At 49.0% G+C, this 13,194-nt stretch overlaps 1 pseudogene; it reads right to left on the bottom strand.

Annotated features, from left to right (window-relative positions):
• Nucleotides 1-319: 319 nt before the first annotated feature.
• On the bottom strand, nt 320-12,052 carry LOC118575699 (annotated as a pseudogene).
• Nucleotides 12,053-13,194: the final 1,142 nt, after the last annotated feature.

A 13,194-nucleotide genomic window follows, 5' to 3' on the forward strand; every position in this document is an offset into this window, starting at 1 on the left:
TGTCTCACAGAGCTCATGCTAGCTCTGAATTCGAATTCACTATGTACTCAAGGATAACCCTGAGCTCCTGATCTTCTTTCCTTCACCTCTCCCTAATGCTATGGTGACAAGTGTACAGAACCCAGGCCCTTTGCTCTCCCTTTACAAGGACATTGGCCATCAGCCTTTCTCCTGTGAACCTCAGCTCCACTAATGATAGTCATGCCAACTGTTTTCCAAATAAGGCTGTGTCCTGAGGGCTCAGGAGGGATGTGGTTTGAGGGGATATCTTATAAACTCTTATAAACCCTGAACAGCTCCTTCTCACCTTGGCCACCTGTCACAGAAGTGTAGAGTAGCAAATGGCAGTCCCTTGGCTTCTGTGCTCCCTGGATGCCTGAGAGGAGCTCCTGGCCTCAGGCTGGCAACACAATATGGCCTGTACCTTGTCCCTGTACTCTTGGGACATGGAGTAGTAATTGAAAGTGTGCATACAGCTGTTGAGTGTGCTGAGTGTCAGGCTAGGCACATAGGGGATGGTGTTCAAGTAGTGTAGCATCAGCAGCAGCACATTGCAGGCTGGGAAAGAGGCCAGGACCAAGGCCAGTATCAGTGATGTAAGTCTGAGTTCATGGCTCCCAGTGCACACAGGTTGCCTTTGGTTGCCAGAGGCATGTCCACTTAGCCAGGGTAGAGCATCATTGTGACCCAGCATGTGATTGGAGCCAGCCAACCAGAAGGTCTGCTGCTGCAGAGTGAGAGGCAAGACCAGGGTAGCTGAGGAGAGTCAGGCCACCAAACAGACCTGGCAGCCAGCAGAGGATGCACCATGGCCAGGCACCTGTCCAAGCTGACTGCAGCACCACGTAGCCATAGAGGGCAGCTGTGTCCATTGGGCAGGCAGTCAATAGGCCTTCCCCAAAGGGCCAGTCACTGTCAGAACATGCCCAGAAGTCCCTAGGGATGAAGCTGTGCTGGGGATTTGACTCTTTGAGTCCAGCTGTGGGACCTAGAGTGCCTTTATGGGAGAGAGAGGTCACAGTCAACCAATGCATGCCCTGCTATGGGGTCACAAGACAAAGGGAGGGTAGCCTTTTGAGTCTCAGGCACTGTGGGTGCCTTAGTGTCCCGACTCCAGCGCCCAGGAAGGATATAGCCTAGCCAAAAGGATCAGTGCTTATGTACCGAAGGCTGGAAGCCTGCCCAGCTGTAGCTCCATTTCTGATCCACCCCTTCAAGGAACAGAGTTACACACCATGCCTTCCCCCCATACTTTCTCCATCATCACAGACACTGGGGGTCTGGTTGCTCTCTGCCCTAGCACCAATGGACACAACCATAGCCAGCACATACTGCCAGGGTTAGGCTCCATTCTGGGCTGCAGCCTGGGGTTTCCTGCCCTGTCAGCCCCACCCCTGGCTGCCGGAGCTTTGCCAAAGAGAAGACTATACCTACAGCAGAGCTCCCATCCCTACAGCCCCACTAGTTTCTCTTTGCTTTCCCTGGTGCCCATGAGAGGTCTCTGTGTGTGCTCAGGAGGTCTGAGTATACTGTCCATGTCTCTCTGTTTCTCCAAGATGCCTCACCAAGAACAGTGACAAAGATGGAGAAGAGATGGTCCTGGGCTTTAGCCCTACACCTACCCCTAGTGCCCCCACCCCTCCCAGTCCAGGAAACATCTGTGGACCCAGTAGCTGTTTCCTGCTGGCTAGTCACATAACCCATTTGGATGAGGGTCCAGCCCTCCTTCACATCACCTCCACATGGAGCTCTTAGCCCTTCCTGAAGCCACCCACTACTTCTTCTCTGTATTTGGTAGGACAATAGTCCACCCCAGGGATTCCTAGCTCTGTCAGAATAGGCCAGCAAGTGCCAGCAAGATGAAGGTGCTCACCACCAACCCTGATGGCCTGAGTTCATTCTGCAGGACCCACATGGTGGAAGAGAGAAAGAACTCCTTCAAGTTGTCATCTGTCCTCTATATGTGTACGTTGGCATCTGTGTATGTGCACAGGCACACATACATACACACACACACACACACACACACACACACACACACACACACACGGCTATGAATGGTGGTCCAAGAATTTAATCTTAGCACTCCAAGAAGCACAAGGCTGATCTCTGTGAGTTCAAAGACAGGTGATCTGAATAGTGAGTTCCAGGACATTCAGAGTTACTTATTGAGACCCTGTCTCAAATAAATAAAGACATAAATAAGTAATTGTTTAACAAAATCTTGTAAAGTCCACATCAACACTTGCTGCTTCCCAGCATACCCCAAGTCCTCTTGGGGGAGCCACCCTGCCATATGGATGCCTCCCTTCTTCCAGCTCCTTGCCTGGCATGGAGTAAAGTGAGGTACAGAAATAAGATCTCCTTGTGAGTATAGGATCATCTGGGGATTTCTGAGGGGTCTGTGCCCTTCCTAAGACCTGACACTGAGTACCTGCTGTAAGGTAAGGTCCATGGACCCTTGGAGGTACTGGTCACTGGTCCTCAAAGCTCTAGGTGTGAGTTATGAGGGAGGTGACCAGGCCTCTGCAGGGTGCCTGTGAGCTGCCTTGGTATCCTAAACATGCTGGGGAGTTTTCACAGGCTCTGCTCAGTGGAGACCCACTCTTGAGATGTAGTAGTTGACATGCTTGTCACCCAAAGCGTTTGGAGGCTAAGGCAGAAAGATTGAAATTTCTAGGACAGGTTGGGTACTGCAGTTCACTGGTCTGTGCACATATACCATCAGTGAGCTTCAGGTTCAGAGAGAGATCCTGCATTAAAAGTAAGGTGGAGAGTGCTAGAGGAAGACATGGCATAGTTGTTTTCTGCACATGCACACACACACACACACAGCTTTCTGAAAAGGGGTATGGAGAAGAGGAAGAGAAAAAAGAAGAAACCGAGGTTCATAGAGGCAAGTACACACAACTCTGAGGGGATGTAGCTCAGGGCCATATCACATGCTAAACACCCTAGGTTACATGCTCAGCAACATAAAAAAAACATTCTGTCTGTAGTGACCCTTCCTCCATTCTGTCCTTGTGGATAGGGCTAGCCTCAAACGATGTACTCATGTCTGGGAGCAGCAGAACCCAGCATGAGATGTCCAAAGTCTGGAAACATAAAACCAATTTGAGATGGATGGGGAAGAGGCCAACATGGTCTTTTCATGCCTCACAAGCCCTAATCTAGCAGGATGTGAATGAGCAGTCCCTTGGGTTAATCTCTTCACTGGAAGGAGAAATCAAGGCCTGGAATAGGCATCCAGAGGTATGTGAGGAACCCAGGCTTCTTGGGATAGACAGGGCAAGGAGGTTGGTAATTATGTGTTCAAAATGTGACCCATTTACATTCAAGGCTTCTGTGTCTGGAGTTGAGGCCAGAATCACATACACAGGAAGATGTCTGGACCACGATGCTTGTGGCTAGGGTGGGGGTTGTGGAGGAGCAGATGGCAAGGAAACATGCCTACCAACAGGAATAGCTTTGTGACTTGGAAGGCATACTGGAGGGATGCCTATAGAACCCTCATGACAAGTTGGGTACAGGATGGTCCCAGGTTCCAGATATAAACAAGGAAGGGCATTCAGGCACATCTACCACCTTCATGTTGACTGAACTAAGCCTGTCACAGACAGTCAGAAACTGTGGGATTCAAATGAGGTCCTGGAGACACCAAGGTTATTGATAAGGACCTACAAACAGTAGGACAGTTGTAGCAAGCCTTTCTATATGCTGCCAGCTCCCAAATAATGATACTGAGACTTATTATTAATCATGGAAGCTTGGCCTTAGTTTAGGCTTGTCCCACTAGCTCTTATAACTTAAATTAACCCATTTATTTTAATCTATGTTCTGTTGCAAGGCTAGTTACCTCATCTTTCCATACTGCTCATGATACTTCCTCTAAATCTGGCTGATAATCCTACATTTCTTCTTCCCTCTCTGACCCCAGAAGTCCCATCTAACCTCTACCAGGCTAGCTACTGGCTATTCAACTCTTTATTAAACCAATCACAGCAACACTTCTTCATACAGTGTAAAGGAATATTTGGCAACAGACAGCAGGTACCAGTTGATGAGGGAAAGGGAAGAACCAATAGCCATCTTGAGAGATGCTTCCCCCTCCTCTCCTCTAAAGGTATTTGCTGACCAGCAATTTTAGAAGTGACCAAAATTGAACTTTTAGGGTTGGGGATTTAGCTCAGTGGTAGAGCGCTTGCCTAGCAAGTGCAAGGCCCTGGGTTCGGTCCTCAGCTCCGACAAAAAAAGAAAAATAATTGAACTTGTAAGGCTAGGACAATAAATCTATGTATCCTGAACTTGGCTAAACAAGATATAGGAAGTAATGGGCTCAACTGACCAGAAGTTGACCTTAGAGGAGAGTAGGACTGGAACAATAAATCTGAATGTATATATCCTGGGTTCAACAAAAGCAGGGAATAGGGAGTAAAAACTTATGTCTCTTTAGATACCATGAATCCTGTTAGCCATGAGTAATCTCATGCTTGTAGTTCAACCAGTAACTTCAAAGAACTTCCTCACCCTTAGCCCCTCACAATCCCAAGTTGCATGTAAACTTTTCCTATATAAATCCTTTAAAGTGAGTGCTCAGGGCTGTCTTCCTCCACCCGCTGTGTCGGATGTTGGGTGGCTGACAAAGCTTGCTTGTTTTGTTTTAAAAAAACCTCTGTGTGCTTGCATCAGATATTAGCTCTGTGGTGGTCTTGCTTAGGGGACTTGCAACCTGGGCACAACAATGAGGAGTTGGGGGCATGTCTACAAGTTGGGAGAACTCTGAAGAGAGCTGATGGTGATGGTTGGACATATATGTCCATACATATATTAGGCTGGACTAGAACTCAGTATGTAGTTCAAGATGGCCTTGAAATTTTAAGTTAGTTTTACATTGTTCTGGGTGTGGGGTGTGTGTGACCCAGTATGAGTGTGGAGGTCTGAGGACTTGTGGGAGTCAGTTAGTTCTCTGATTCTACCATGTGGATCCTGGGGACATTGAACTTAAGTCAATTTTACCTGACAAGCCATGTTTCTCATGTTTCTGGCCCACTATGAACACACACACACACACACACACACACACACACACACACACACACACAGCCTGCATGTGGACCTCATGTTTGCTTGGTGTCCATGAGATCAGAAGAGGGAGTTGGATCCCCTAGTGAAAGGCCATTGTAAGGGAAACAAGCCCCCCCCCACTAGCTCTGCTAATTGTAGATTCAGTGGAAAATACTGCACTCTGCCCCCACACCCCATACCAGAAAAGTTAGCCCATCATGCTGTGCTAACAGGATGCTTGCAGGATGACCACCTGCGGTTGTGCTTGCAAGATAAATTGCTTAAGAAGAATGCTTGCAAAATAACCCCTTGCTAGATAAGCTTGGAATTCGTTTACCCACCCAGACTCTGAGAAAGACCGAGGAGACATCTGGTCTCCAGATGTCTGCACTCTGGATGAACCCGCTCCCCCGCCCTGATAGAACCGCCTCTTAAAAGGCCTGCGAGCCTTAGACTGGGGTCACCAGCTACTTCTCGCGCTCGTGGCCCACGAGCTCATGCTAAGCTCTCTGTTTTGGATGCTGACCCTAACACTAGAACTGGAGTTAAATGGGTGTGAGCCTCCATGTAGGTGATGGGAACTGAACCTGGGTCCTCTGCTAGAGCAGTCAATATGCATAACCACTTAACCTTCTCTCTAGTCCCTCAATATGAATGGTTTTTTCCCTCTCTGTAGCCTTGGCTGTCCTGTAATTCATGATGTAGACCAGGCTGGCCTGGAACCCAGAGATCTGCCCGACTCTGCCTAATGAGTATTGGGATTAAAGACATGCACCACCACTACCGCTGCCCAGCAGAATATAAACTTTTTTTTATGGCACCAAAGGGTGCCTTTAACAAGTAGGTGAGAGTTTATCTGTGTATTTATCACAATTGAAATAATTGTGTACAGGGTCTTGCTATGTAGCATGGCCTAACATCAACTTCCTGCTCCTGCTAACATCACATCTTGAATGTTGGGATGACCAGACTGCACTTCCACCATCAGACCCATTCTCAGGGACTACATAGGTGTGTGGTAAAGCAAACATTGCACCAGACAGAATTGACATTCATGAGGTCATGTGAGACCTCCCTGTAGTGGATATATGTTCTATCTATGACTTTGAATCACCGCCCCTAGAGATGTAGCAGGTAATGTCCTACCTACCTATGACCTTGCAGTACCTGCACTTGGGGCATGGTCCCAGGGGCTACCCTTAAGACCTGAGACCACATTGCTCCTCTTCTCTTCATTGTGGGCTTGAATGCTGGGATGGGTTCAGGCAGAAGAACAGCGTGGGACTGTACCTCGGCCTTCCAGGACCCTACAATAAATCTCCTGTACTGGAGTAAGTCTTCCTCCCTAATAAGTTTCTTTACCCTTTAAGTCAACTCCATAGATTTCTCATAATACCCCCCATTTCTTCTACAAGGTCTGAATATCCACCCTATTGTCCCAAGTTCCAGGAGTGAGGACAGGAGGTTGCCAGGTCTTATAACATAGCTTGGATCTGAGGGCCCCAAAGAACCTCCACCCTGAATAATGATCATGGGCCAGCAAGGAATAGGTTTATTTGACTTATACTTCCATATTATTGCTCTAAAGGAGTCAGGATGGGAACTCAAACAGGGGAGGAACCTGGAGGCAGCAGCTGATGTAGAGGCCATGAAGGGGTGCTGTTTACTGTCTCATGGTTTTGATTTGTATTTCTCTAATGATCTCTTTAAGTGCTTATTGGCTACTTGTCTGCTTTGGAGATTATCTGAAGTTCTTTGCCTGTTTTGGATGGTATCATCTGTTGCTGAGTTGTGTATGTCCACCATTTAAAACATGCACTGTAATAACCAGACATGTTTCTGTCTTCACAGGATTCCTATAGGAAATAAATAATAACTGATAGAGAAACCTGTCTCTTGGATATTCTTAATTCAGTAGGTCAAGAGGAGTACAGTGAAATGAGGGAACAACTGAGTATTACACAAGGTTTTCTCCTTGTATTTGGCATAAATAATATTAAATCATTTGTAGTTATTCACCATTACAGTTAGGTTTTAGTTGCTTATGGAAGTTGGCATTGAGAATTAATGGTAACCTGGGTGGTAGTGGTACATAACTTTAATCCTAGCATTCAAGAGGCAGAGCCATGCGGAACTCCTGAGTGAGTTCAAGGCCAGCCTGGTCTATAGAGTGAGTTCCAAAACAGCCAGGGCTACACAGAGAAACCCTGTCTCCAAAACAAGAAAAAAAAGAGAGAGAGAGAAATAATGTTAGCTTTCATTTATTGATTCTTTGCTAATTGTTATGCCTGTCTGATCTATTTAAATATTTTTGTCAAGTATGAAGAATTCCGGTTTTACAGATGCAGCACTTAGGGTTGCAGCAGCTGCGTAACTCGTCCCAGTTTGTATAGAGAGTAGTGGTGCTGCTGAGAACAGGCTTTTCTGATGTACTCTTACACTATGCTAGAGAAATAAGACTTTTAACATTTTAGATACATAAAGATGTCAACTAGCAACAAAAACATGAAAAGATGCTTTGAGATGGTGCCACTCAAATGGTCTTTTTTTCAAATCACATTTTATTATAGAATTTTATGGGCTGCAAAAGCAGTAGCCTTGTGTATTTTTTGTTTGTTTGTTGTTTCTTAAACATCTTAGATGTTGTTCTTATTGTAAGAGTCTTACAAATGTACATAAGATTAGTTAATCATCATATGAAATGTATTTTATATTCTTCCCTTGAGGGTTTACAGTTCATTATACTGCATATTAAGCAATTATCCCCATTCATGGCTGTGCCCTGTAACTATGTACAAGCTGAATTAGTTTAAAGTAGTTGCCTGGTGATAGAAGGGCAGGAAGGAGAGACTGGTCCACATGGTGAGGAGGCCTGCATAGACCTGTGCTACCCAGTTGTAGTGGATGGGTGTTTGAGCCATGCCCTGAAACATCGCCCCTAGTGAGGTAGTATGCAACTGTTAAACCTACCTATGACCTTGAGGTACATGCCAGGTAGCCCTTCAGGCCTTCTTTTCCTCTGATCCAACCTTGGTCTGTGTCATCTCTGGTGGTCCCAGACTAGCTCTGGCTACCCTAGACTCTTTGCTGTACATGTATGAGACTTTTTAAATTCCTTGTGAAGATGATATAGTGTAAAGGCTCCATTTCAGGCTCTATCCCAGTAGAGAAATGTATTTCTGCTTAGTGGAAAATATTCCTGCTTAGTTCGTACAGAAGGCTTCCACGTTGTAAAGCTAGCTCGCAGCTCTTGGAAAAACAAGCTGCTTGTGGCTGAACTCCAAGCGACCCTCACTCCCCAATCCATGCGAAACTGCCCTATAACAAGCCTGCGAGCTTGAGCTTCGGGGTCTTCAGTCCCAAGCTTGACTGATTGACCCGTGTGCACCCATAAAATAAACTGTTTCTGTGTGACCCGATATCGGAGTGAAGCTTCTGGTTTCAGCGCCGACTCTAACATTGGAGGTCCCACCGAGATATTCTTCACGTCTGGTGGTGAGTTGGCTTGGGAGGGTGAGCAGCTGTCCAGGCTGCCCGTGAGGACTCCTGGATGGTCGGGGACAGATGTGTCCGGAACCCACAGGCTGCAACTCTAGAGGACGCTCTAGAGTGTGGGGATCCTGTAAGAGGGACCCCTTCGGACACCCTCCTGCCTAGGAGATTTTTTTTTAGAAGGCCCGGGCCGCTAGATAATCTTTTGGTTTCATTTTCTGTACCAATTTGCCGGCTTGTCCTGTCTCTGTGTGTTTTGATTTTGTTTGTGTCCTTCAGTGTCTTATTTTATCTGTTCGGTATGGGACAAACTGCCTCTACACCACTCTCTCTCACTCTCTCTCATTGGTCAGAAGTGACGGCTCGTGCATCGAACCTGGCAGTTCGAGTGAAAAAAGGGAAGTGGCAGACTTTCTGCTCATCTGAATGGCCCACCTTTGGCGTGGGGTGGCCCGCTGATAGCACTTTCGATCTGAACCTTATTAGGGCAGTTAAACAAAAAATCTTCATTCCAGGTTCACATGGGCATCCGGACCAACAAGCCTATATCTGGATTTGGGAAGATTTAGTGGTGGACCCACCTAAGTGGGTCCGGTCATTTCAGGTCGGCCCGTCTGCACCACCTACTGATCATACCTCTCTCCTTCTAACCAAAACCTCTGATTCGCCTAAATCTTCCCCTCCCGCATTGATCCCGACACCTGCACCCCTGCCAGAGTCTCAGGCTGATCTCATTTCTCTTGACCTAGACCCCCCACCACCTTACAGATTGCCGCCGCCACCGCCGCCAGCGGGGGCAGGATCCGGACCGCCCCGGTCTCCCCTTCGGGGCCTGCACAGGGCACCCGCCAGAGAAGGGCACGCCCTCATGATGAGGCCCCACCAGCAGTCACACTGCCCCTACGCCCCGTTGGGGGAACTATTGATGATGGGGCTGGAGGAGACATGCCTGCCCTCCAATACTGGCCATTTTCTTCCTCAGATTTATATAACTGGAAGAATAATATCCCACCCTTTTCTGAAGACCCCTCCCCCCTAACTGGACTCCTAGAGTCCATCATGTTTTCCCACCAGCCTACGTGGGACGATTGCCAGCAACTTCTGGGGGTCCTTTTCACCACAGAAGAAAGGGAACGCATCCTCCTGGAAGCTAGGAAGTTGGTCCCTGGACCGGACGGGCGGCCAACTCAGCTCCCCAATCTCATTGATGAGCACTTTCCCCTGCGGCGCCCAACGTGGAATCCGAACACTCCGGAAGGTAGGGAGCATCTGTCCCTCTATCGCCAGACTCTAATGGCAGGTCTCCGTGCAGTGGCCAGAAGGCCCACTAATTTGGCTAAGGTAGGCGAGGTTCTTCAAGGGTCTGAAGAGACCCCCTCTGCCTTTCTTGAGAGACTCATGGAAGCATATAGAAGGTATACACCCTTTGACCCACAGTCAGAGGAATTGAGGGGAGCAGTGAGCATGGCCTTTATAGGGCAGTCTGCCACAGATATACGGCAGAAGCTGCAAAGATTAGACGGGTTACAAGGGATGAGCCTGAGGGACCTGGTTAAAGAGGCAGAAAAAGTCTATTATAAGCGGGAGACCGCGGAAGAAAAAGAGGCTCGGTTAGAAAAACAAAGAGAGGAAAAAGAAAAAGAGCAGCGGAAACGCCAAAATCGGGATCTAACACGGATTCTTGCAGCCGCAGTAAGAGATGGGCCAGGGCCGCGGGGGCGAGGAGGAGGAGGTCGGGGAGGCCGTCCTCCTTTGGGAACAAATCAATGCGCCTACTGCAAAGAGGAGGGTCATTGGATCAGAGAATGCCTGAAGAAGCAGAAAGGGCGGGGCCGGCAGGTCCTCGCCCTTGGGGACTGAGGGAGTCAGGGTTCAGACCCCCTCCCCGAACTCCAGGTAATGTTTGAAGTGGAGGGGACCCCAGTGGACTTTGAGGTGGACACGGGGGCAGTCTATTCATCCATCAAGCACCCACTAGGCCCTCTGTCTACCTGAAAGTCACTGGTCCAAGGAGCAAATGGAAGCAGAGAGAGACCCTGGACCACCCAGAGAACAGTCAACTTGGGAAAAGGTACTGTGCAACATTCTTTTCTGGTCTTACCTGACTGTCCGGCACCCCTATTAGGTAGAGACCTCCTGACAAAACTGGGAGCTCAGATCTCCTTTACCTCTTGGGGCCCAGAATTAAAATTTGCCCACCCAAAAGTAGGGGACCTCCATCTCCTCACGCTAGAACTTCCAGCTGCTGAGGAATACCGTCTGTATGGAGCAGTGGCAAAAGCCTCTGTAGCCACTGTTTCACCGTACAACGAGGAGTGGATTCATAGGTTCCCTAATGCGTAGGCAGAGACGGGGGCCTCAGACTGGCTAAGGAGCAACCCCCGGTGGTGGTCACCCTCAAATCCACCGCGGTACCCGTGCGAGTAAGACAATACCCGCTTAGTCGAGAAGCCCGAGAAGGCATAAAACCCCACATCAAGAGGTTTCTGGAACTGGGCATACTGAAACCATGTCAATCAGAGTGGAATACTCCGCTCCTGCCGGTAAGGAAGCCAGGAACAGATGACTACAGACCAGTCCAGGACCTGAGAGAAGTAAACTCCCGGGTAATAGACATTCACTCTACAGTGCCCAACCCCCATAACCTCTTGAGTACCTTACCTCCAGGGTGCAACTGGTATACTGTTCTGGATTTAAAGGATGCCTTTTTTTGCCTCCCCCTCCACCCCGATTCTCAAAAGCTCTTTGCCTTTGAATGGTCAGACCCTGAGGGAGGGGGGACAGGGCAACTGACATGGACCAGACTTCCGCAAGGATTTAAGAACTCTCCAACTATCTTCGATGAGGCTCTACACCGAGACCTTCGGGAGTATCGGGAGACCACCCCTGATGTCACCCTCCTCCAGTATGTAGATGATCTACTCCTGGCAGCGGAGACTCGGGACGCTTGCAAACAAGGGACTGAGAAACTTCTGGATACCCTGGCCAGCCTGGGGTACAGGGCGTCCACCAAGAAGGCGCAGATCTGCCAAAACAAAGTCATCTTCCTCAGTTACTCCTTGGAGGGAGGGAGGAGGTGGCTCACCGACGCTCGTAAGCGAACCGTGGCCAGCATACCTGCTCCAACGGACTGCCGGCGGTTACATGAATTCCTGGGTGCAGCTGGGTTCTGCCGGCTTTGGATTCCAGGGTTCGCTGCCATCACAGAGCCTTTCCTTCCCTTGCTAAAAGAAAAGATCCCCTTTGTCTGGCAGGAAGAACACCAGGCTGCATTTGAAAAGTTAAAGAGGGCCCTCTTATCCGCTCTAGCACTCGCTCTCCCAGATGTGAGGAAGCCATTCACTTTGTACTTGCATGAAAAGGGTGGGGTGGCGGTCGGCGTCCTAGTACAAGCCCTTGGTCCGTGGAAAAGACCAACCGCTTACCAATCCAAGTGGCTAGATCCTGTGGCCAGGGGATGGCCAATCTGCCTAAGGGCAGTGGCCACGGCAGCCATGCTGGTGCGGGACGCGGACAAATTAACTTTGGGACAGCATCTGACTGTTATAGCTCCCCATGCATTGGAGAGCATTGTCCGCCAGCCGCCTGACCGATGGCTTAGCAATGCTCGGGCCACTTATTATCAGGTGACTCTTCTGGACCGGGACCGCATCACCTTTGGGCCCCCAGCTATCTTAAACCCTGCCACGCTCCTCCCAATTGCTGAACAAGGAGAGGAGGGAGTGCCAGTTCATGACTGTGGTGCCATTCTGGCGGAAGAAACCGGGGTCCGGACAGATTTAATGGACCAACCGCTGGCCAACCCTGACCTGATATGGTATATAGATGGCAGCAGTTTCCTAAATGAGGGCCAGCGGAGAGCGGGAGCGGCAGTAGTGGACAAAAATAAGGTCATCTGGTCTAGCAGCCTCCCAGAGGGAACCTCGGCTCAAAAAGCCGAATTGATTGCACTCACCCAAGCACTTACCATGGCAGCCGGTAAACGGGCTACCATCTACACAGACAGCCGGTACGCATTTGCAACCGCGCATGTGCATGGGGCCATATACAGGGAGAGGGTACTGTTAACTTCAGCCGGAAAAGAAATTAAAAATAAAAAAGAAATCGAGGCATTATTAGACGCTGTCATGCTGCCTCGCACACTGGCCATCGTGCACTGCCCAGGGCACCAGAAAGGTGACTCCCCAATTGCGGTCGGAAACCGGAGGGCTGACCAGGAAGCAAGGGAAGCAGCTCTCCAAGGCACCAGGCACCTGATAGTCCACCTATCACCCCCTGAAAGCCCGGTCTCTGAAGAACCCTCGTTTCCCGAATCCCTGAAGGACACGCTGGAGCAAATCCACAAGCTGACCCATCTGGGTAGCCGAAAGTTAGTTCAACTCACTGAAGAAAATAAAACTCACTCCCCGTCTGAAAGGAAGCGGATGGCAGAGAAAGTGATAGCGGACTGCCAAGCCTGCCAACAGGTTAATGCCTACCCTGGTTGGTTGGCTCCTGGAAAGAGGCTACGAGGAAGTCGGCCTGGCCAACATTGGGAAGTAGATTTCACTGAAATACAGCTGGCTAAATATGGCCTAAGGTATTTACTAGTGTTTGTAGACACCTTTACAGGATGGGTAGAAGCCTACCCCACCAAAA

This window comes from Onychomys torridus, unplaced genomic scaffold (assembly GCF_903995425.1).
Source record: "Onychomys torridus unplaced genomic scaffold, mOncTor1.1, whole genome shotgun sequence".
Lineage (NCBI taxonomy): Eukaryota > Metazoa > Chordata > Mammalia > Rodentia > Cricetidae > Onychomys > Onychomys torridus.